The sequence below is a fragment of the Acomys minous genome (genome assembly GCF_964271855.1).
Source record: "Acomys minous genome assembly, chromosome: 2".
Lineage (NCBI taxonomy): Eukaryota > Metazoa > Chordata > Mammalia > Rodentia > Muridae > Acomys > Acomys minous.
Genome location: NC_140484.1, coordinates 146,182,995 through 146,203,911, shown reverse-complemented (window position 1 = coordinate 146,203,911; position 20,917 = coordinate 146,182,995). Strand labels below are relative to the sequence as shown.

The 20,917-nt window shown below is 46.8% G+C and overlaps 1 protein-coding gene across 1 annotated transcript in view; it reads right to left on the bottom strand.

Moving 5' to 3' along the window:
* Positions 1-7,784, bottom strand: part of NUCB2 (nucleobindin 2) — a 45,598-nt gene extending 37,814 nt beyond the window's left edge. The window contains exons 1-2 of the mRNA XM_084765813.1: positions 7,646-7,784; positions 1,998-2,159 (exon numbers count right to left, since the gene is read on the bottom strand). The gene's annotated coding sequence lies outside the window, so the exon portion shown is untranslated. The remainder of the gene's footprint in view (positions 1-1,997; positions 2,160-7,645) is intronic.
* Positions 7,785-20,917: the final 13,133 nt, after the last annotated feature.

Genomic DNA, 20,917 nt, shown 5'->3' with positions numbered 1-20,917 from the left:
ACTTACATAAGTTATGCAAGGGCAGGTAGTTAGGAAGAGAAAAATTCATGGCACGTAAGAGCTAAGTGACTTTAAACAATCAACTCCTTTCAACTAGAAAGGCAGAAAGATGGGTCCTGTGTGACCCCACTTGAATGGAAATAATATACTAAGGGGTCACACTAACCAGCACAGTCACTTCGGATGACCGCTTAGGCAACAGTGTTGGGGAAAGATGTCTATCTTTCTAGTGTCTTCTTTACATAACTGCCTGCAGTTTGATGAACGTCAGCGCATCTCTACATAGTCATCGGTTGCACAGCAAACAGGCATTGAACATTCATGGGCGATTGTTTTTAAATAACCAGACCAAATCCCCAAACTAGAGAGAAGTCCTTCTCTAATGACTCACAGAATAAAAGCAGAACAGAGCCAAGCACGAGGGCACATGCCTGGAATCACAGCTCCAGAGACAGACTAGGCCAACAGCCTGGCTATATTTTGAGTTCCAGACCAGCCAGGACTATATAGCAAGATACACACACACACACACACACACACACACACACACACGAACAAACGAAGAAACAAATGCCTGCAACTTAGCAAACCATTTCTTCTCTAGGCAGCAGTAAGGTCCGCTCCAATCGCTGAAGCCTCGTAAGTCACTGCCAAGGAGCCCAGGCTCAGAAGTGAGGCGACAGAGGCGACAGCCACTTTACCTGTGGCAGAGACTCCTCCCTGTCTGCTGATATCCACACCATTCCTTCCTTCCCGGTGGCGTACGCCCCACTGTGCCAGGGCAGCCACGCACCCAGCTACACTTCTTTGGCGTCTGAGCTTTGGTTCAGGGAGTCTCCAAGGAGAAGGAACACATGTTTCCTTGTCTCTGCCTGGCTGCCTGGAACCCTGCTGTGACAGTAGAAGCCTGGCAGCCATCTTTGATTTTTGAGAACTAAGGAAACCTTGGCAGGCCGAAGACCAAGAACTACAAGATTAGGTCTCAGCCAGGCAGTGGTGGTGCTCGCCTTTAATCCCAGCCCCTAACTCCAGTTCCAGGTGATCTGACACACTCGTCTGGGCTGAGGGCACTAGGCACACACATGGTGCACAGACATGAATGTGGGCAAAACACCCATACACATAAAATAAAATAAAACTTAAATAACAGAATTATTTTATGGACTGAAGAGATGGCTCAGTGATTAAGAACCCAAACTGCTCTTGACTCTATCCTCAAATATCAGTCTCTCTCTCTCTCTCTCTCTCTCTCTCTCTCACACACACACACACACACACACACACACACATACACACACAATAATGAATAAATAAATAAAATCTTTTTTAAAAGATGAATCACTTTAATCTGAGTATGGTGCTTACTGTTTATAATCCCACCATACAGGAGGCTAAGGCAGGAGAATGACTATCAGCTAAAGACCAGCCTGGGACACACAGGGAGCTCTAGACCAGCCTGGGACACACAGGGAGCTCTAGACCAGCCTGGGACACACAGGGAGCTCTAGACCAGCCTGGGACACACAGGGAGTTCTAGACCAGCCTGGGCCACACAATGAGTTCTAGACCAGTCTGGGACACACAGGAAGTTCTAGACCAGCCTGGGACACACAGTGAGCTCTAGACCAGCCTGGGACACACAGTGAGCTCTAGGCCAGCCTGGGACACACAGTGAGCTCTAGACCAGCCTGGGACACACAGGGAGTTCTAGACCAGCCTGGGACACACAGGGAGTTCTAGACCAGCCTGGGCCACACAGGAAGTTCTAGACCAGCCTGGAACACACAGTGAGCTCTAGACTAGCCTGGGACACACAGTAAGACTCTGTCTTTACTTCTCCCCCAATAAACAGAATTATTTGAAATGAGAAAATAAATGTTGTGTTTAAACCACCCCTGTGTCAGTTTTATGGTCTCTCCCTGTGTTTTATTGCTTTTGGAGGTCATAGCTGGTTTTCTTCGTCACAAACAAACAACAATTTTTCACTGAACACTTACCTTCAGACAGGCTAAGGTTCTATCTTATTCTTTTTTGGTTTTTTCACAGATGAAGCCACTGAGATCTCAAGTGGTAAGATGATCTACACAATATTAAGTTTGTGGACAACAAGTCTTGGCTCCTGGACCAATTTTTTCCCATGAAAAACTGACTCTTGGATTCTAAATGGAAAAGAGAGAGAAATTAAATATAACAATAAATTATAAATGTATCCTTATTTAGTGGGAATAGTATATAAGAATATGTGCCATGATATACATATTATAAAATTAGTATGAAAGAAAAGTATCAATTAGCAGGACTTGGTGGCCCATGCCTTAAATCCTAGGACTAGAGGCAGAGGCAGGAGGATCTCCGGGAGTTCAAGGCCACCTGGTCTACATACTGAGTTCCAGGATATCTAGGGCTATAAAGAGAGATCCTGTCTTTAAAAACCAAAGCATTAAATTTTATGACCTGTTAGGTTACTGATAAAATAAACAGTCAGGAGCCAGAACAAACAGATCGTGTTTACAATGCCTAAGTTGTACGACCCTGGAAAGAACTCAAGGTAACAGCATTCGTTTTTCTCAGCAAAGACACTTTAAGACATACAGTGTGACAGCCAGGCGTGGTGGCACACACCTGGAATCCCAGCACTCGGGAAGCATAGGCGGGTGGAGCTCTGTGAGTTCAAGGCCAGCCTGGTCTACAAAGAATGCAAGACAGCCAGAGCTACACAGAGAAACCCTGTCTTGAAAAACCAAAAAAGAAAAAAGAGAGAAAAAGAAAAACCTCCCTACCGTGCGGTGGTTTGAACGAGAATGACTGGCTCCCAAAATTCTCGTATTTAAACGCTCGAAGAGTGGCTCAATCTGAAAGGACTAGGAGGTGTGGCCTTGTTGGAGGGAGTGTGTCACGCGGGGTGGGGATGCGCTTTGAGGTTTCTCTCCTGCTGCTGCCTATGGATACAGATGTAGCCTCTCAGCTCCTTCTCCAGCACCACATCTGCCTGTGTGCTGCCGTGCTCCCCGCTGTGCTCCCCACCACAGTGATTGTGGACTAACCCTCCAAGACTGCAAGCAAGGCCCAACTACATGTTTCCCTTGATAAGAGCTGCCATTGTCATGGTGTCTTTTCACAGCAATGGAACACTAACTAAGACATAGGGTAACTGTTTTTTTTTTTCTTAAAAAAATTGTTTTTATTTTATGTATATATGTGAGTGCCTCCGCCTCCCAAATGCTATGATTAAAGGCTTGTGCCACCACCATCCAGCTTTAACTGTTTATGAATACTTACCACTACCTTAACACAATTAACTTGAAAATGGTAAGATGGCTTAGTGAGAAAAGGCATTTGCTACCAAGCCTGGCAAATCTGAGACCCAGAACCCACAGGGTAGAAGAAGAGAACTGACTTCAGAAAGTTGTCCTCTGCCCTTCCATGTGCATGCCATGGCACATGCACACAAAAATAAATATTAAAAATATTTGTAATTAACTGATCCCAGTTTGTCACAGATGTGCTGCTACCACCACCACCACCACCATTATTAGTATTAGTATTAGTATTATTGGTAATAGTATTAGTATTAGTATATGTGTATGTGCCTACTTATTCGTTCGTGCACTGTGTGCATGTAGGTGCCCGTGGAAGCCAGAAGAGGGTGTCAGAGCCTCTGAAATGGAAGTTATAGGCAGTTGTGACCAGAATCGGGTTCTGAGACCTGAACCCAGATCCTCTGCAAGAACAGCAAGTTCTGTAACCACTGAGCCATCTCACTCTGCCACAGATGCAAAACATCAGTGCGTTTTCAAAGCCTTTCCTGAAGCCTCGCTGTGTAGGACAAGCCGCACAAGTTAAACGCAACACTGAACATGCGTGTCTCTATGCAGTCTGTAAAGAAAATGTGCAAGTCAAGCCTCTTCAAATCTTAGTAGCAGGGGCTAGAGAGATGGCTCAGAGGTTAAGAGTACTGACTGCTCTTCCAAAGGTCATGAGTTCAATTCCCAGCAACCACATTGTGGCTCACAACCATCTATAACAATATCTAGTGCTCTCTTCTGATGTGCAAGCAGAATTCTGTATACATAATAAATAAATAAATCTTTAAAAAAATTTTTTTAGTAGCAGGTGTCTCTTTAGGTGGTGTATTTAATACAAGACTGCCTACGAAGAAGAGTGAGGATGTATCCTTAGTCTGCAATTTGAATTTCTGAGTCTTGACTTTTCCTAAGTAGAAAACTGAATTACCCTGGACATGGTGGCTGCTACCTATAATCCAGGAATTCAGGAGGGTGTGGTAGGAGGATTGCCTTAAATTCAGGGCCAACCTGGGCTACACAGTGAGTTCTAGGACAGCCTGGGCTAAAAATAATTTCTGTTTTGTTGTTGTTGTTGTTGTTGCTTTGTTTTTTGTTTGGTTGTTTTGTTTTGTTTTTTCAAGACAGAGTTTCTCTGTGTAACATTGGCTGTCCTGGACTCTCTCTGTAGACCAGGCTGGCCTTGAACTCACAGCAATCTGCCTGCCTGTGCCTCCTGAGTGCCGGAGTTATGGGCATGTGCCACCACACCCAGCTAAAATATTTTCAACACATTTTTTTTTACTCATTGTGTGTGTGTGTGTGGTGTATGTATGTGGGATGTGTGTGTGGGGTGTGGGAGGGTGTGTGTGGGGTGGGTGTGTGTGTGTGTGTGTGGTGTATGTATGTGGGATGTGTGGTGTGTGTGTGTGTGTGTGTGTGTGTGTGTGTGTGTGTGTGTGTGTGTGTGTGATATGCAAGAGTCCCTGGAGAAGCCAGAAGAGGGTGTTGGATCTCCTGGAATTAGAGGTACAAGTGGCTGTGAGCTGCCGGGCATGGATCCTAGGAACCTAACATCCTCTGAGAAAGCGGTAAGCACTTTCAACTACTGAGCTAGCTATCTAGCCCACTTATTTTTTTTTAATAATTATTTTTTACTTTTACTTATTTATGAATTTACTTCGCATGTGTACACATGAGCTCCATGACACTAAACAAAAGTCACAGAACAACTTGGTTCTCTTCTTCCACCTTGACATGAGTTATGAGATTGAACTTGGAGTGTCAGGCTTGGCAGCGAGACCTTTACCCTCAGCGGCACCTTGCCAGCCAGCCCTTCAATATATTTTAAAAATCAGCACTTGATCCTTCCAGATCTCAAATACTCAAAAGAAATGTTTTGCAGACACCAGCCATGAAAAGGGTCCCTAGAAAGTAGGACACAGTTTTAACATATATTATTCTACCATTTATCGGCAGAGACACATAAAATATATCCTAAAACAAAGACTCTAGAACTAATGCCCATAATTAATAGCTACCAATTTTGAAAAGTGTCCTGGGCTGGAGAGATGGCTCAAAGGTTAAGGTCACTGTCTGTTCTTCCAAAGGTCCTGAGTTCAAGTCCCAGAAGCCATATGGTGCTCACAACCATCTATAATGAGATCTGGTTCTCTCCTCTTGGGTGCAGGTGTACACGCAGGCAAAACACTGTGTACGTAATAAATAAATCTTTTTAAAAAAAAGTCTCCTCACTGTCTTCTTGTGATTTCATTTCAATTTGAACAAAAACCAACTTGGCAGAAAGCATGCTGAAAGCGGGGCTTGGGAGTGCGCATCTGCCATCCTAGCCCTCAGAAGCCGTAAGGTCCAGGCCAACCCCGGCTACACATTGAGTCTGAGTCTATCCTGCCTTAAACAAACAAACAACAAGTATATGAGACGGATATAAAGAATGTGTGAGGGGTTGGAGAGATGCTGGTTGGGACAGGGTGAAGGGGAGATGGCTGTCTGTAAGCTGCCACATACGCATAAGGACCTGAGTCTGGATCCTAAGCACCCACATAAAAAGGCAAGCAGGCCACACTCCTATAATCCCAGCAGTAGGGAGGGAGAGACAGGAGCATCCCTGGGGCTCCTTGGCCGGCTAATCTTACCACATAAACCTGAAATGGACCTCTGGCCTATACACACACACACACATACACACACACACACACACACACACACACACACACACACACACATGGGGGGGGGGGAGTAACATCAACAGACACTCCACCATGGGCGGTAGGCAAAATGAAAAGAGCTAAGAGAGCATCTGTAAACCCGCAAGGAGGCAGAGAGGACTTTTCAGATGCGTTTATGAACATTTGTGTGGAGGTCAATGGCCAGCTTGCAGGAGCTGGTGCCCTCTTTCTACCATATGGGTCACAGAGACAAAAACCCAGAGGGACATCTGGCTTGGCTGCAAGAGCCTTCATCTACTGAGCCATCTACAGGGCTCTTGGAAATGAATTTCTGACCCACACCAAACAAACTAGGTAATAGAGCGTTTCTGTGCTCACCTAATAACTAAAGCGATACCATCTGAGGTTTCATGTGTAATTCTAAATTTCCATTATTTTAATCTTCGGCCCTGTTAATTGTGTAACTGAGGAACGTGTGTTGGAACATACATTATTTGTTGAGTTTTCTAGAGTTTTATGAAACTATAACACACTTTAAATGAGGAAAACTCCTGATGCAATTTCTAAGAAAGACAAGATAAAATAATCTGAGTGTTGCTCAAGCCCAGTTACTTAACATTATGAGCCAGGGAAGACCTTAAGAAGCAATTTAGATAACCAAGGCTATCTGGTCCGAATGCCTGATATAATCCTATCACCTCTTGACAATTCTTTACGGCAATCATCTCATCATTTCCTATAGGGAAATCTCACAGTTAGCCATAACTCACTATAAGGAATATGTTCATTTAAGTCGTGTGTCCTCCTGCCTCAGGCTCCCCTCAGAGCTGGTGCTGTGTGAGTCACCGCCTTCCTGTCTTTCAGGCTGGTATTGGGGGGGAGGGTGGTAGCATTTATATTATTTATCCACAGACTTAACAAGACCTTAAATTTAAAAAAAATAGCACTCAGCATTCCATTTGTGTAAAAGGTGCATTAGCAAGTGTAAAAAATATATGAGAACAAGGGTTTCTGTTCATTTTTCGTTCTCTCTTCCTCCACCCCTTTCTGGTTTCGCAAAAATAATTGTCGTGTAAGACCGACCGCATTGACCACATCAGCCCACCGAGGTAACATTCAGCAGGTGCATGAAGAAAGTAACGTCGTTCTCTTCCCCTTCAACCGAAAGGGCTCCTCTTTCGCCCTCATTTGTCACTTTGGGGCAAACGATACTACAGCTGGCACGAACTTTCTCCTTCGCGGCAGATGCTGGCTTCTTCACACAGCCCAGGGAAGAGCCGTGTTTCTGGGGCCTAGCTTTGCTCCATGGAGCTGGGCGCGCGGAGCATCAGCCCGGAATTTATGGGTCCAAGCAGTCCTCACCGGTGGGCATGGCCCTCGCCCACGGACCCCGCCCCAGGCTGAGCCCCACACCTACCCCGCGCCTGCTCGTGTCACCAACCCCAAAGAAAAGCTCAGGTGCCCTGCAGCGAGAGGAGGAGCGGCGGAGTGGACCCGGCGCCCCCCCCCCCCGACTTCAGCTGGGAAGACCCTCCCCAGCCTTGCCCGCACACGGCTCGGCCCTCCACGCTCACAGCCCAGGGCAGGACAAGCGCGGAACTGCACCCTCTCGCCAGGGGCCCGCCGCCCAGCCTCCCCGAGCCTGAGATCTGCACCCAGCCTCGTGCCACTGACCTTCTCCGCAGGGTCCCCGCGCGCGAGGCTAAAGCCGGCTGATGCCCGCCGCGCGTACACCAGTTTTTCCCTGCCCACGGCCCTCAGCCCAGCGCTGTGCTACACAGCCCACTGCCTGCCCGCCTCCTGGTTGCCATGGTGACTGACTCCGCCCCCTGACAGCCGCTAATTGGTCCGTCTCCCGGTCGCGGAGGACGCCTATTGGTGAGTCGGTCCCGGGGAACCGCCTACGCGAAGGCGCTTCGGGAAGACTTAATCCAAGAGGGACGTGGCGCTCTCCGACGCGGGTGAGGAGGCCGCGCCTCTTCCTTTGCTTGCTGTCCTTCAACTAGCTCGTAGAGCAGGACTTGGGCTGGTGAGGTGCTGCCCAGGGATCCCACACACACACACACACACACACACAAACAAAATCTTAGGGATATCCAGGCTTAGTCTCTGGGTTGCGCCTGCAGCGCCCACAGCGGTGGAGAAAAATATAGCAAGCCTCTTGCGGGTACAGTTTTTAACCATATCCCACCCCCCACCCCACCCCTACCCCCGTCATCCTGGCCGCCCCTCAGTCCCTGTGACTTAATTGCATCTAGCTCTCTTTTATCTCAAGCGCAGGTCTTCAGATGCCCCTTTCTCTACTCTCTGCCCCAAAGGAGCGGAGACATCTTCAACTCATTTTAACTCATGGAGCTCTTAGACGTTCGGGCTTGGAGGGTTAGAAAAACTTACAGAGCCTGGAGGCTGGTTCTGAAGTTTGGGTGCCAGTTATTCAGACCTTACTGATTTTTAGCTTTTTTTTTTTTTCACCTAAAAAGAAAAAAGAAAAGAAAAAAGAAATGGTCCTAGATTGTGTATTACTGGTCTCCTTACTGCAATGAAAAAATCAAGGAGCAGCTAGGGAAGGAAGGGTTTATTGAAATAAAACCCTCACAGTCCCAGTTTAAGGGTGCACTTCAGTACAGCAGCAGAGACTTGAGGCAGCTGGTCACAAGGCACCCCAGTCAGGAAGCAGAGAGAGATGAATGCCGATGCTTTGCCCTCGTTCTCTATCTATCTTGCTCTCTCGCTCTCCGGTTGGCTGAAAGTACGCGTGTAGAACCGACGGATACAGGAGAAGGCAAACTGCACCCGAAGCCACTGTAGCAAAATGCAGCATGGGTTAAAGCTGTGTGCATCATTAGGGACCAGACTGCCTCTCTTGCAACACCCAACTCACCTCTAACCCCGTCAGTAACACACACACACACACACACACACACACACACAGCCTAGCCAATCCATAGAAAAGTGGCTGGCAGGTTGTAGTAGCTCCGTCATTCTTGGGTTTGTGACTAAGACTATAATCAACCTCTAGATTTAACTCTTATCCACACCTCTCCTGCGCTCACTCAGACAAATGTCCCAAGGTTTCGCTCCGTTTGTGTTTTAGGGGATATGTGCCCAGCTGTTTGTTTGTGTGATTGTTTTGCTGCTCTGCCTCCGATGAAGGCTTAATAGCTGGGACACATGTAAGGAAATGAATAAGTTGAATGTAATGACACTTGAGGACGGTAATAGATTATGGTGTAAGGACTTTAAATTCCAACTCAGAAAAATACGAAATACTACCCATATGATAGGTGTCATTTGTAACCATGTAAGAGTCCAGTTGATACTCCACCCCAACACTGGGGATTACTGGACTTAACAGGCATGGTGGTCCATGCCTTCGGTGCTGGTACATGGTAGATGGTAGCAACGGGATCAGGAATGCAACGCCAGCCTGGGCTAGTAAGAGCCTGCCTTATGAAACAAAAACAGACAAAATACTGGACTATGAACACATTGAAGGCAGAAACTGCTTTGAGCATTTTTATTACCTATTTTCTAGCAAAGGGACAGATATTATCTGAATCAAGTACAAAAACTGGGTGTAGCGTTCCTAAGGGCAGACCTTAGGAGCCTGGCGGTGATCTGCCTGGATGAGTCACAGCGGTCCAGTAAAGCCCAGAGAATGAGAAGATAAAATTCACCCAGTGATGTAATGAAAGGAAGAGGATGGTGAGCTGGGATATAGTGAGCAAGATGGTGACACCTTTCTGGGGTAAAGGTCAAGGAGAAGACAAGAAAAACAGGTTGAAGGATGAGTAAACACCACGATCGTGGATTAGGAGACAACAGCAAATGCATCAGAAGCCATGAGGCTATATGGGGAGGAAAGACACTCAGTCCCGATTCAGCTTGATGAGGTGGGATGGGTAGTAAGGGGGGGGTGCGTTTTTCTTACGAATAGGGGAGGGCGAAGAGGGAGGGAGAAACTGGGAGGAAAGGAGGGAAGTGGGAGGAAACTACAACCAGGACATAAAGTGAACAAATAAATTAATTTAAAAAAAAAAAACCTGGAATGAGCCTGGCACAGCACCTCACACACCTGTAATCTCAACAGTCGGGGAGGCAGAGGCAGGCAAATCTCTGTGAGTTCTAGGCCAGCCTGGTCTACAAAGCGAGTCCAGCCCAGCCAAGGCTACACAGAGAAGCCCTGTTGGGGGTTGAGGGTGGGATGGGGACTGGAGTGGTGGTTCATGTGTTTAATCCAAGCACTGGAGTGACTAAGGCCAGCCTGGCAACAGTGTGAGATCCTGTTTCAAACTCTCCCACCAAACAATACTAAATAAAAGCAAGAAAGAACAGTTCTTATGCTAAAAATTGATTTAAAAAAAATAGCAGTGAGAGTGAGGGATGTAGCTCGGTGGTAGAAAGCTTCCCTAGTAATACTCAAGGCCCTGGCTCAGTCCTCAACACTGGAGGAAAGGAAGGAAGAAAGGAAGGGAGGGAGGGATAGAGAACCCTGAATGTATCCCATTATCTGAGGAATTTAAAAAGAAATGTTACTTCTTTTTTTTTTTTAGTAGAAGTCAACTTTATTCTATATTATTATTCACATGCTCACACACACACACACACACACACACACACACGCACGCACGCACGCACAGACTAGAATGGGGCCTTTATGAGGTGATTAGAACCTGAGGGCTCTTCCCTCATGACAGCATTAAAATCTACACGAAAGAGACTTCAGGCAGCTCTCCAGCCCCTTTCATCTCTTCCACTATGTGAAGAGAAGGTTTGGTCCTTTCCAGAGGACACAGCAATAAAGCTCCATCTTTGAAGCTGAGAGCGAAGCATGGATGAAAACTTATGGCACATTGATCTTCATTGATCTTCAAGGCCCAATCTCCACATCTGAAAGAAACAGTTGTCCACCATCACAAATGACCCAGGCTAAGTTAAGAAATGTTACTTCCTGAGTTCCATATGCAGGGTCTGCATGGTAGAAGGAGAGAGCGTCCCACAAGTTGTCCTCTGACCACCACATGTTCGTCACCATCCCGAGACACACATGCACACCACACATACCACACACCACGCATGCACGCATGCGCACACGCACTAAACATAGTTTTAAGAAGAGGAAAAAAATACATAATAAGTAAAACCTGAAACTTGGGTTCTAGCTAGGATGGAGAATGTCCTGGTGGGAAAAGGACAGAAGAAGAGCCAGTGCCCTGCACAAGTCAGAATCCGTCCCCAGCCGTGTTCCAAACGCCTGGCACCTGTGCCTGGTCTTGAGTCTGACGTCTAACTCTAGGCCTGGTGTCTACTCTGGCAGAGTAACTAGTTCATCAGGTAACCAAGAAGTCAACCTCCGAATGGTGACGAAGCCGTGGGCCTGCATTAAAGGGTGGGGAAGGACTCAGTTATCTTTAAGGAACTGGCCACTGAGAGTGACCATGCTCCAGTGAGTATATGGGCAACACGAATTGCACAGTTTTTGTTAGGCTGGTTTGGTTTGGTTGGTTCGTTAGTCGGTTTGTTTTCTCCTTTTTCGGAGGCCGAGTGGAGACCACAAGATTGAGGGCGTGCCGCTTGCGAGGACTGGGGAGTGACTACGATGGGTGCAGACTGTGAAATTCCAGAATATTCAGTAAAGATATTATGTTGGGGGGAAAAAACCAGCTTCAGGTTGCTCCTGACTTGGGCAGTCCACTCCATTGTCTTTAGAAGGTGCCCTGACTTAGCATTATTAACTAAACCCAGCTCCATCAGCAAGCTTCTAGGCAGCAGTGGTCCAGGCTGCAGAGAGCAGTGATGGCGTGCTGAGCTACAGGGATGCTCTAAAAGGAATTTCTGCACCTGTAACCCAGGGGGCCATGTTAGGTGCTGGAGAAGACACTGGATACACTTCATCCTCTCTCCTCACACCCACCTCTGCCTGTTTCCCGGGAAACCCTGCCTGATTACTGCCTTCATGGGATATCTCTCAACTTCGTCTAGGCAGTTTGATTCTTTGATTTCCAAGGAAACCACAGCTCAGCTAATAAACTCAAAATGAGTTTGCTGGAGCTCAGGCGAGAAGGAAAGGAAAACCTCTGAGCAGAGTAGCAGCCATGAGCCCTGCCCCACGGTGTGCTTCTTGGTACCTCAGGAGAGAAGGGGTGTGTGTGTGTGTGTGATATTCTAATGTTTTGTTACAAATTCTTACTATATAGCCTTTGATGCTCTAGAATTCTTATATAGACGGAACTGGCCTTGAACTAGTGGCAAACCTGCATCTGACGCCTGACTGACTACTGAGAATACAGGAATGTACTACCATGCCCCACCTATTCTGGCTCTCTCTCTCTCGCCCTCTCTCTCTCTCTCTCTCTCTCTCTCTCTCTCTCTCTCTCTCTCTCTCTCTTCGTTACAGCCCTGGCTATCCTAGAACTCACTTTGTAGGCCAGGGTGGCCTTGAACTCAGAGATCTATCTGCGTTTGCCTCCCAGTGCTGGAATTAAAGGAATTAAAGCTTTTTTAAAAAAGATGTATTTATTAATTTTGTGTATCTGCATGTACACTTGCAGGCCAGTAGAGGGCATCAGATCAAATTATAGATGGTTGTGAGCCACCATGTGGTTGCTGGGAAGTGAACTCAGGACCTCTGGAAGAGCAGCCAGTGCTCTTAACCACTAAGCCATCTTTCCAGCCCTATTCTGGCTTTTTAATGCCACAGTATTCCCCTCTGTATTCTTCTTGCAGGATTCAACATGACATCAACCAGAGTCTGTTACAAAGGCAAGCTCTTTATGTTCAGAAGATGGATGAAGATGGTAGAGATTGCTTATTACTCCGGATACATTAAGGTCTCAGAAACTAAAACAGTCAACAGTAAATGCTTTGGGAGCCAAGACTTACAAATTGTATTAAGGTCTAGTTCACAGATCAGCAACCTGTAACCATGAGACCAAAGCACCCAACTGCCTACTTCTGTAGATAGTTTTGTTGGCATACGGCCATATTCAACAGCTACATGCACCATATACACAGTACTTGCATGGTGTCTCTGACTACCATAGTATTGCAATGGCAGACCTAAGTAGGTATTAAAACAACTTTTCAGCTCTCAAGACACAAATTATAAGCCAGGTGCTGTAGTATACACCTACCTATAATCCCAGCTATTCCAACTGCTGAGGCAGGAGGATTGCAAATTTGAGACCTGCATGGTCTTGAGAAAGATGATCTCAAAATAAAATATAAAAGTACTGGAGGCTGGAGAGATGGCTCAGCGGAAAAGAGCACTGACTGCTCTTCCAGAGGACCCAGGTTCAATTCCCAGCACCCACATGGCAGCTCACAACTGTCTGTAACTTCATGATCTGACACTCTCATACAGACATTCATGTAGCCAAAACACCTATGTACATAAAAAAAATGAATAAATAAATAAATAAATAATTTTTTTAAAAGGCTGGGCGGTGGTGATGCACGCCTTTAATCCCAGCGCTTGGGAGGCAGAGGCAGGTGGATCTCCGTGAGTTCGAGGCCAGCCTGGTCTACAGAGTGAGTCCAGGACAGCCAAGGCTACACAGAGAGACCCTGTCTGGGAGGTGGGGGGAGCGGGGAAGAGTACTGGAGATATATCTCAGTGGGAGAGTGATTTCCCAGCATGCTTATCATTCAGGGTCATAGAACAAGAGAAGTATTAATACCTGGCCCTTTACAGAAAACAAATGAGTAAATCAAGGTCTGGATAATTCATTCAGAATCCTATTTTCAGTGTCCATAGTAAAATGAAGCTTTACCTTCACTGAGTCCTCTAATCCATTACTTCTTAGTCTCTCACGTATATACAAACCACTCGTTGTCTTTTTAAAGAGTTGTTGTTGTTGGTGGTGGTGGTGGTGGTGTGTGTGTGTGTGTGTGTGTGTGTGTGTGTGTGTGTGTGTGTACATACATGATGTGAGTGGGCAGTCAGAGGACAACTTTTGGAGGCTGTTCTCTCCTTGCAGTTTTAATGGTTCCAGGGGTTAAACTCAGTGGAGTAATCATCCTTACCCACTGAGCCATTTCACTGGCCAGGAAGATCTTGATGAAACACAACGTTTGATTATTAAGTCCATGAGGAAGCGGGAGATTCTGTTTCTGACTAACTAATTTATGTCATTTTCTTATTTATCTATTAAGTATATATATTTATTTATTGTACTTATTCATTCATTATTCATTTATTTGAGACAAGATTCGTGTCTCAGTTCTGATCCTCCTGCCTCCACCTCTATACTGAGCGCTAGAATTACAGCCATGTGCCACACTCAGATCTCTTCAGCTTTTAGCATCTATGGGGTCCTGTCATTTTTTTTCCCCTCAGAATCTAATTTAATGTCTGTGATTGATCTATGAGATCACTCCCACACGGCTATCTGTTCCCTTGCCTCTGTTTCCCTCTGGTACTCTCATCTGATAAAAACTCAGCCTTAGGTGAAGCCAGAGTACTTCCTATCTGAACCAACACTGCTCTACGATGTGGGAGAAAAGTCATCATCGTCACACACCCTAACGGGCTGTAAGCACTGCCCGGCCACCTTCCAGCATCTCTCCCCAGCTTCCTCCTATACCCTCCAGGACATTCCCACGCGTCTCTGGACCTCTTGTCCTGATCCTGCCCTGTTTTCAGCAGATAACCTGAGTCACCTTTGTGGAGCACTTCCTTGTGTCAGTTTGGTGACTCTACTGTTCCTGTGAGGTGAAAGGTTGCCGTGCTAGGGTAGAACTGGAGGCCTCACGCGTTGGGCAAGTGCTCTAAGACTGAGCAACATCGCCCAGCCCAGGTCACTCATTATTTTTGTTTGTTTGTTTTCTTTATTGGGGTGATAGGATCAGGGTCATGCGCAACCCAGGTTAGCCTCTGCGCAGCCAAGGATGACCTTGAACTCCTAATTCTCCTGCTTCCAACTCTCAAGCACTAGTATCCGAGGGGCACACTACACTCCTAATGACATTATGAGTCTTGACCTCAAAGGTAGGAAGCACAGAGGTCAGGGACTGGCCAGGAGAGGCAGCGAAGGGCCTTTTCTCAGGAAGTTCTTTTCCTTTCCTTCACAGGATATTCGCAGTGGCCCTGCAAATCATTTCTTCACCTCGAGGTATCCTGGATAGCCAGTGTCCCACTGCAGGGGGAGGGAAGCCAATAGTCATGACGGACTTAGGCCAATCATGATGAGTTTCCTTCTACATTGCTATCCCCACAGAAAATTTGAGTTTCACTAACAAGGAAGAACAGAGTCAAGTAGTTGGTTAGGCGACTGCACCACGCTCACCTTATCTCAGTATCAAATCTGCAGAGCCTCCTGACTCTTTATTCCTTTGCTCTTTCCGCGCATGTGTGGCCTTTGCTCATACTGACTCTGTTTCCCTCTGCTGGGAACTGGCTCCATTCCTCTCTTCAGCTGTTCCTCTCTTTCCTGTATTCCTTCTCTCACTGTAGAGTCACCATCCAGGCCTGAGAATATGGTACCAGAATGTCTCCCATATTTTAAAAATAACTTCCTATTTGGTAAAGAGATGTGTTGCTTTTTTTTTAAGTAATAACATATTAAGTACAGAATTCAGTGTCTTTAGTACAAAATTATTTCAACTTTTCTATATGCTTAAAACTTCCATAATGTATGTTGGTAAGAAAAATCCCTTCTGTGACCCCAAGCCACCCTCCAAATTGTTTTCCTTCTTTTTCAAAACCTTTTTCAAAAATTTTACATTTGTTTTGAGGCAGGGTCTCCCTTTGGTACCCCATACCTATAACTCACTCTATAGCCCAAGCTAGCTTCAAAGCCATAAGAGCGCAGTGAAGTTGCTTAGTGGACACTTGCCTCTCAAGCCTGACAACTTGGCTTCCATCCCAGAAGCCACAGCAGGAGGACAAAACTGACTCCTAAAGTCATCCTCTGCCCGTGTGCTGGACGCCTTGATGTCAGCTTGATACAAGCAGAGCCGTCTGAGAGGAAGAAACCTTAATTGAGAAAAAGTCTTCCATAAGATTAGGCAGTAGGCAAACCTGTAGGGCATTTCTTAATCAGTGATCTATGGAGGTCTGTGGGTGGTGCCATCCCTGGGCTGGCAGTCCTAAGAAAGCAGGATGACCAAGCCAGTAAGCAACACCCCTTCATGGTCTGCTTAAGACTCTGGGTTCCTACCCTGAGACTTCCTTCAATGGTGAACAGTTATGTAGAAATGTCAGCCAAATAAACCCTTTCCTCCCCCAGTTTCCTTTCAGTCATGGTGTTTCATTGCAACAATAGTAGTAACCCTATCTAAGGCCGTCCTCTGCCTGTGCACTCTGGCATGTGTATTCACACACACACACACACACACACACACACACACACACACACGACTAAAACTAATACTACTACTAATAAATAAAATACAAGTTTAAAATTCACACACAATAAAACAGCCAAGTGTGGAGCTGGACGTAGTGGCACATGCGTTTAATCCCAGTATTCAGGGAGGCAGAGGCAGGCGGATTGCTGTGAGTTCGAGGCCAGCCTGGTCTACAAAGTGAGTCCAGGACAGCCAGGGCTACACAGAGAAACCCTGTCTTGAAAAACAAAACAAAACAAAAAAAGACAAACAAACAAAAACTTGCCAAGTGTGATGTTTAATTCCAGCACTTGGGAGGCAGAGGCAGACCTGTGAGTTCAGGTCCAGCCTCATCTACATAGTGAGTTCTAGGTCTGCCATAGTTACATGGTGAGACCATGTCCCCCTGTCTCCCCCCCAAAAAATTACAAAATAATTTACAATATAGTTGAAGCAATCCTCCTGCCTCAGCCTTCTAAGCACTAGGTTTACAGGCATGAGGCAGCACACTAAAGCATTGCTTAATTTGTTTTCATTCATTATTTTCAGCTATGCATATGTGTTTCTGTCTGTGGGAGTGAATGTGAGTGCAGGTGTCCACAGAGGCTGGAGACGTTGGATCATCCTGCGTCTGGAACCTCAGGCAGGTGTGACTGTCTCATGTAGATGCTGAGAATCAGACTCTCAGCCTTCAAAAAAGCAGTACATGCTTGCTTGCTTTTTTACTTTGTCTGCCTGTAAGATGGTGTTCGATATGCATTCCTGGTACCCCAGGAATCCAGAATCAGGCATCTGAGTCACTGGACCTGGTGTTTTGGATGATTATCAACTGCCTTGGAGGTGCTGGGAACCTGACCTCTGAACTCAGCCTCTGTGAGAGCAGCAAGTGCCCTTAACCACTGAGCAGCCCTGCTAGTGTTCAAAGTTACTGAACAGTTTCTGTTGGGGGCCACGCCAATCCAGGGCTTTCTCCGAGGCCCTGATGTATGGAGAGGGAACATAGTTCCCAGTCTAAAATCAAGAACAGGCTTGGCTGAGCCATCGATAGCCGGGGGCCAGGGTCTTGGGGGACTTGGCTTTGGGATCCTGAGAACCTAACTCTTCCCCCACTGAGGGGCTGTGGTTATCAGTTCCAAGGCTTCCGTGTGCCTGCTCTGTGGTGCACTTGAGATACCCCGTGCTGCTTTTGTGCAGCATTGCTTGGCTACTTCCTGCTGACGTCATCTCATGATGTGATAGCTTTCTGCTGGTTCTGTTCCCTTCCCCCTGCAAACGGTATGCAAAATGCTGACCTCTTAATAAACTTGCTTGCAGGAGCTACCAGCTTGGGTAAGACCTCCTCATCCCAAACTTCCCTGGCTGTCTTATTATTTCTTGTCTCCTGCTCTTCCCTCTCGGGAACTTGTCACTGAGGTGACGCGCTGGTCCAAGTCCGCTTCCTTTCTCTGTGTACTCATCCCTCTTTCCCTCTGATTTCATGTCAATCTGTCTTCCATCTCCACATCTCCTGTGAGACTGTTTCTTCATAAAGTCTCCTTTAAATGGACATTTGCTATCTCCTCCCTCTGCCTCCTTTTACTCTGTTTCCTGTGTTTCCTGGCTGCCATGGTGTGAACTGCTCTGCTCTGCGGTGCCCTCACCACCACGGAGAACTGACAGCTCTGAAGCTGTGAGCCAGCTCCCTCAGAAACGTTGGTCACACTGACACAGCCTGACTAATGCACCTGCCATAGAAAGTTTTCTCTGGGGGATGTGGAGGTTTGCGTCAGGAGCCTGCCTGGGAGGCGTGTGCTCAGTTCACATCTGCCTGATGTTACCTGCTTCAGAGTCCACGTCAGTCTGAGATCCAGTCACGGTTTTCATGGCTGTAGCACCAGTCATACCTCCATTGATGGAGCAAGCGGGTAGCTCATGCATCCGCGTGCCAGAGCTTTAACTACAGCTGTTACTCCAGAGTAACTCCTCCCTTGGCTGGCACAGTTGTGACCCTCTGCCAACCCCCAACTCAGAATTCTACTTCCACCTGTTTCCCTTTTCCAGAAACTTCTATCTCTATATACCTAACTGTGTCTCAGCCTCTGCGTCTCTGCAACCCACTCTGCATTCTCTCTGCCTTTATCTCAGTAAACAAGGCACTCGGGTTGCTCAACCGAAACCTTGTGAGTCATCTCTGACCCTCCTTCATCCCACATACCTAACCCATCCGCAGGTCCTGTCACTTCTACGTCCAAACTCAGTCAACCTCTCCATCTCTGTCTCACCCCCTCACCACCACCATCACCGTTTCTCATGGGTGTCCAATCCCTGCATCCACCCACTATCACCCCTTCTCCAGAGTCTTTTAAAGGACTCCTTGAACTCCTCCTCCTCCTCACTGCCGGAGCACAGCAGCTGCTGGTCTCATCCCTTTAAACTCCTCCCTGTGTCTGTCAAAGCCCTGCGTGTCACTCTGCATCCTGCCCACGCTCCTTCTACCTTCTCTGACTCACGTCACGGTAGCCGTGTCGGTTTGTCTATATTTAGAAAACCCTCCTACCTGAGACCTTTGCCCAAGCTCAGCGCAAAGAATGCTGGTTCTCCTCGGCCACTGGAATTCAAGTGCCACTACCTCATGAAGCCCCCACGGGCCACCCAACCTGGCTTCCCTGTCTCCTTTATCACACATTCACTCAGGTATATGGGAGAAGTAATTCTCTCTGCTGTGGCTGTCCTAAAGCCCGCTGTGTAGACCAGGCTGCCCTCAAATCCACAGAAATCCACCTGCCTCTGTCTTCTGGATGCTAGGACTAAAGGCTCCTTAATTTTGTTCTCTCACTAATATTAATATATAAGGTTCATGAGGATAAAGATGATTTTTAGTTTACTACACAGATCCCAATCAACACATAAATGATACATAAATACATAAATGGATAGAATAAAATTACCTCAAGTAGTGCTTCCCCCCCCCCTTTTCATAATGTTTTAGCAAAGAAATTTCAGTTTTGCTCCTTTTCCCCCTTTAGAAAGAAAGTGTGCCTTAATCCCAGCACTTGGCAGGGGGAGTCTCTGAGTTTGAGGCCAGTCTGGTTGGTCTACAGAGCAAGTTCCAGGACAGCCAGGGCTACACAGAGAAACCCTGTCTTGAACCCTTCTCCTCCAAAAGGAAAAAATAAAGTGGAAATTTTAACTTCTGCCTTTTTCTATTATGCAGATTAACATGTAGGAGACAAATATTCATAGCAATAAATTACATCTAGATCTATTTACGCTGGACATAATATCAAGAGGTCCTTACTTTAAAAATTGTGCTATCCCTGTGAGAAAAGGTTCCTAACAGACTAAGAACAGTGATCCTACTCCCCATTAGCAATCTTACCAAACCTGCTTCCCTGTTGGAGGTTGGTCTGGTGCTATGTCTGTTGGTGCTAATTACTGGCTCCCAAGATCTAGTTGCTGCCCTGCACCTTGTCCGCCTGGTTGGCTGAATAAAAGGCCAACACGTGGGCAAGGCAGAAGGTTCATGAGCTTTGGGGAGAGAGCTTGAGAAAGAGAAGCAAGCAGGACGGAGGAGGAAGGAGAAGGAGAATCCTCATGGGATAGAAAAGAGCCACGAGGGCCCGGAGGAGGAACTCTGAGGTGCCACATAAAGAAATGGCTCCTAGGAGCAAGTATTTGGCAGTCATGGAAAGGAGGTAGCCCGGATAGAAACTGTTAGAACAGATGGCACGGCACAGAGGATGAGAGATATTGGAGGGTAGTTTAGGGGGTTAATATCTGCTCAGCTCCAGTTAAAATAGTCTTTTTTGTTATGACAGCAGGTTAGATACTGCCACCATGATAATTATAAGCCTAATATAAGCCTAATAATAGGCCATGCTTCTAAATTATCAGCAACACTTCCCTAAAAAATGTAAAAAGCAACAACAGCAACATGAGCGGGCTATGCTGGGCAGCCAGCCTTTTCACCTGTCCTCAGACTAGACAGATGGAGGGAGGCTCCCGGCAGTGGCAACCAGGGCTCAGAGTCCCAACAGCAGTGGCGAGACTCCTGTCAGGACAAGCCGAGTGTTTCCTCCGCTGTTTGACTGAGCAGTTGTTGAAAGCAGTGCAGTCGAAATTACAATTAAAGGTGGCATTATGCCTCTTTTAAAAAATCTCTAGGAAAACTATTGCAAACAGCAGTAGTAGCTATGGGACCAGGATGTACAAGAAAGGGTAGAGAGACTCAACCAGTCAGCGTGGCAGCCGGAGACAAAGTTCCCCTCCCAGAACATGGAGACCACAAGCTGTAGCCGGCAAGGGCTGCTCCTCACCTAGAGCCAGCTGCGGCATCCGGCAGCATCCGTGGAAAGCTCCTCCCACCCAAGTGCTGAGCGGCTCCGTCCTGTGACTCACCTTCATGCCTCCCTTTTACGATAACCTGAAGATGTCTAAGCTAATAACACTCATTTTCTCCAAAGTTTAGTTTCTCTGTGTTGTTAAAACAGTACTAAAGTAAACAATGTAAATTTTTAAACATGGCCGGGCGTGGTGGCGCACGCCTATAATCCCAGCACTTGGGAGGCAGAGGCAGGTGGATCTCTGTGAGTTCGAGGCCAGACTGGTCTACAGGGTGAGTCCAGGACAGCCAAGGCT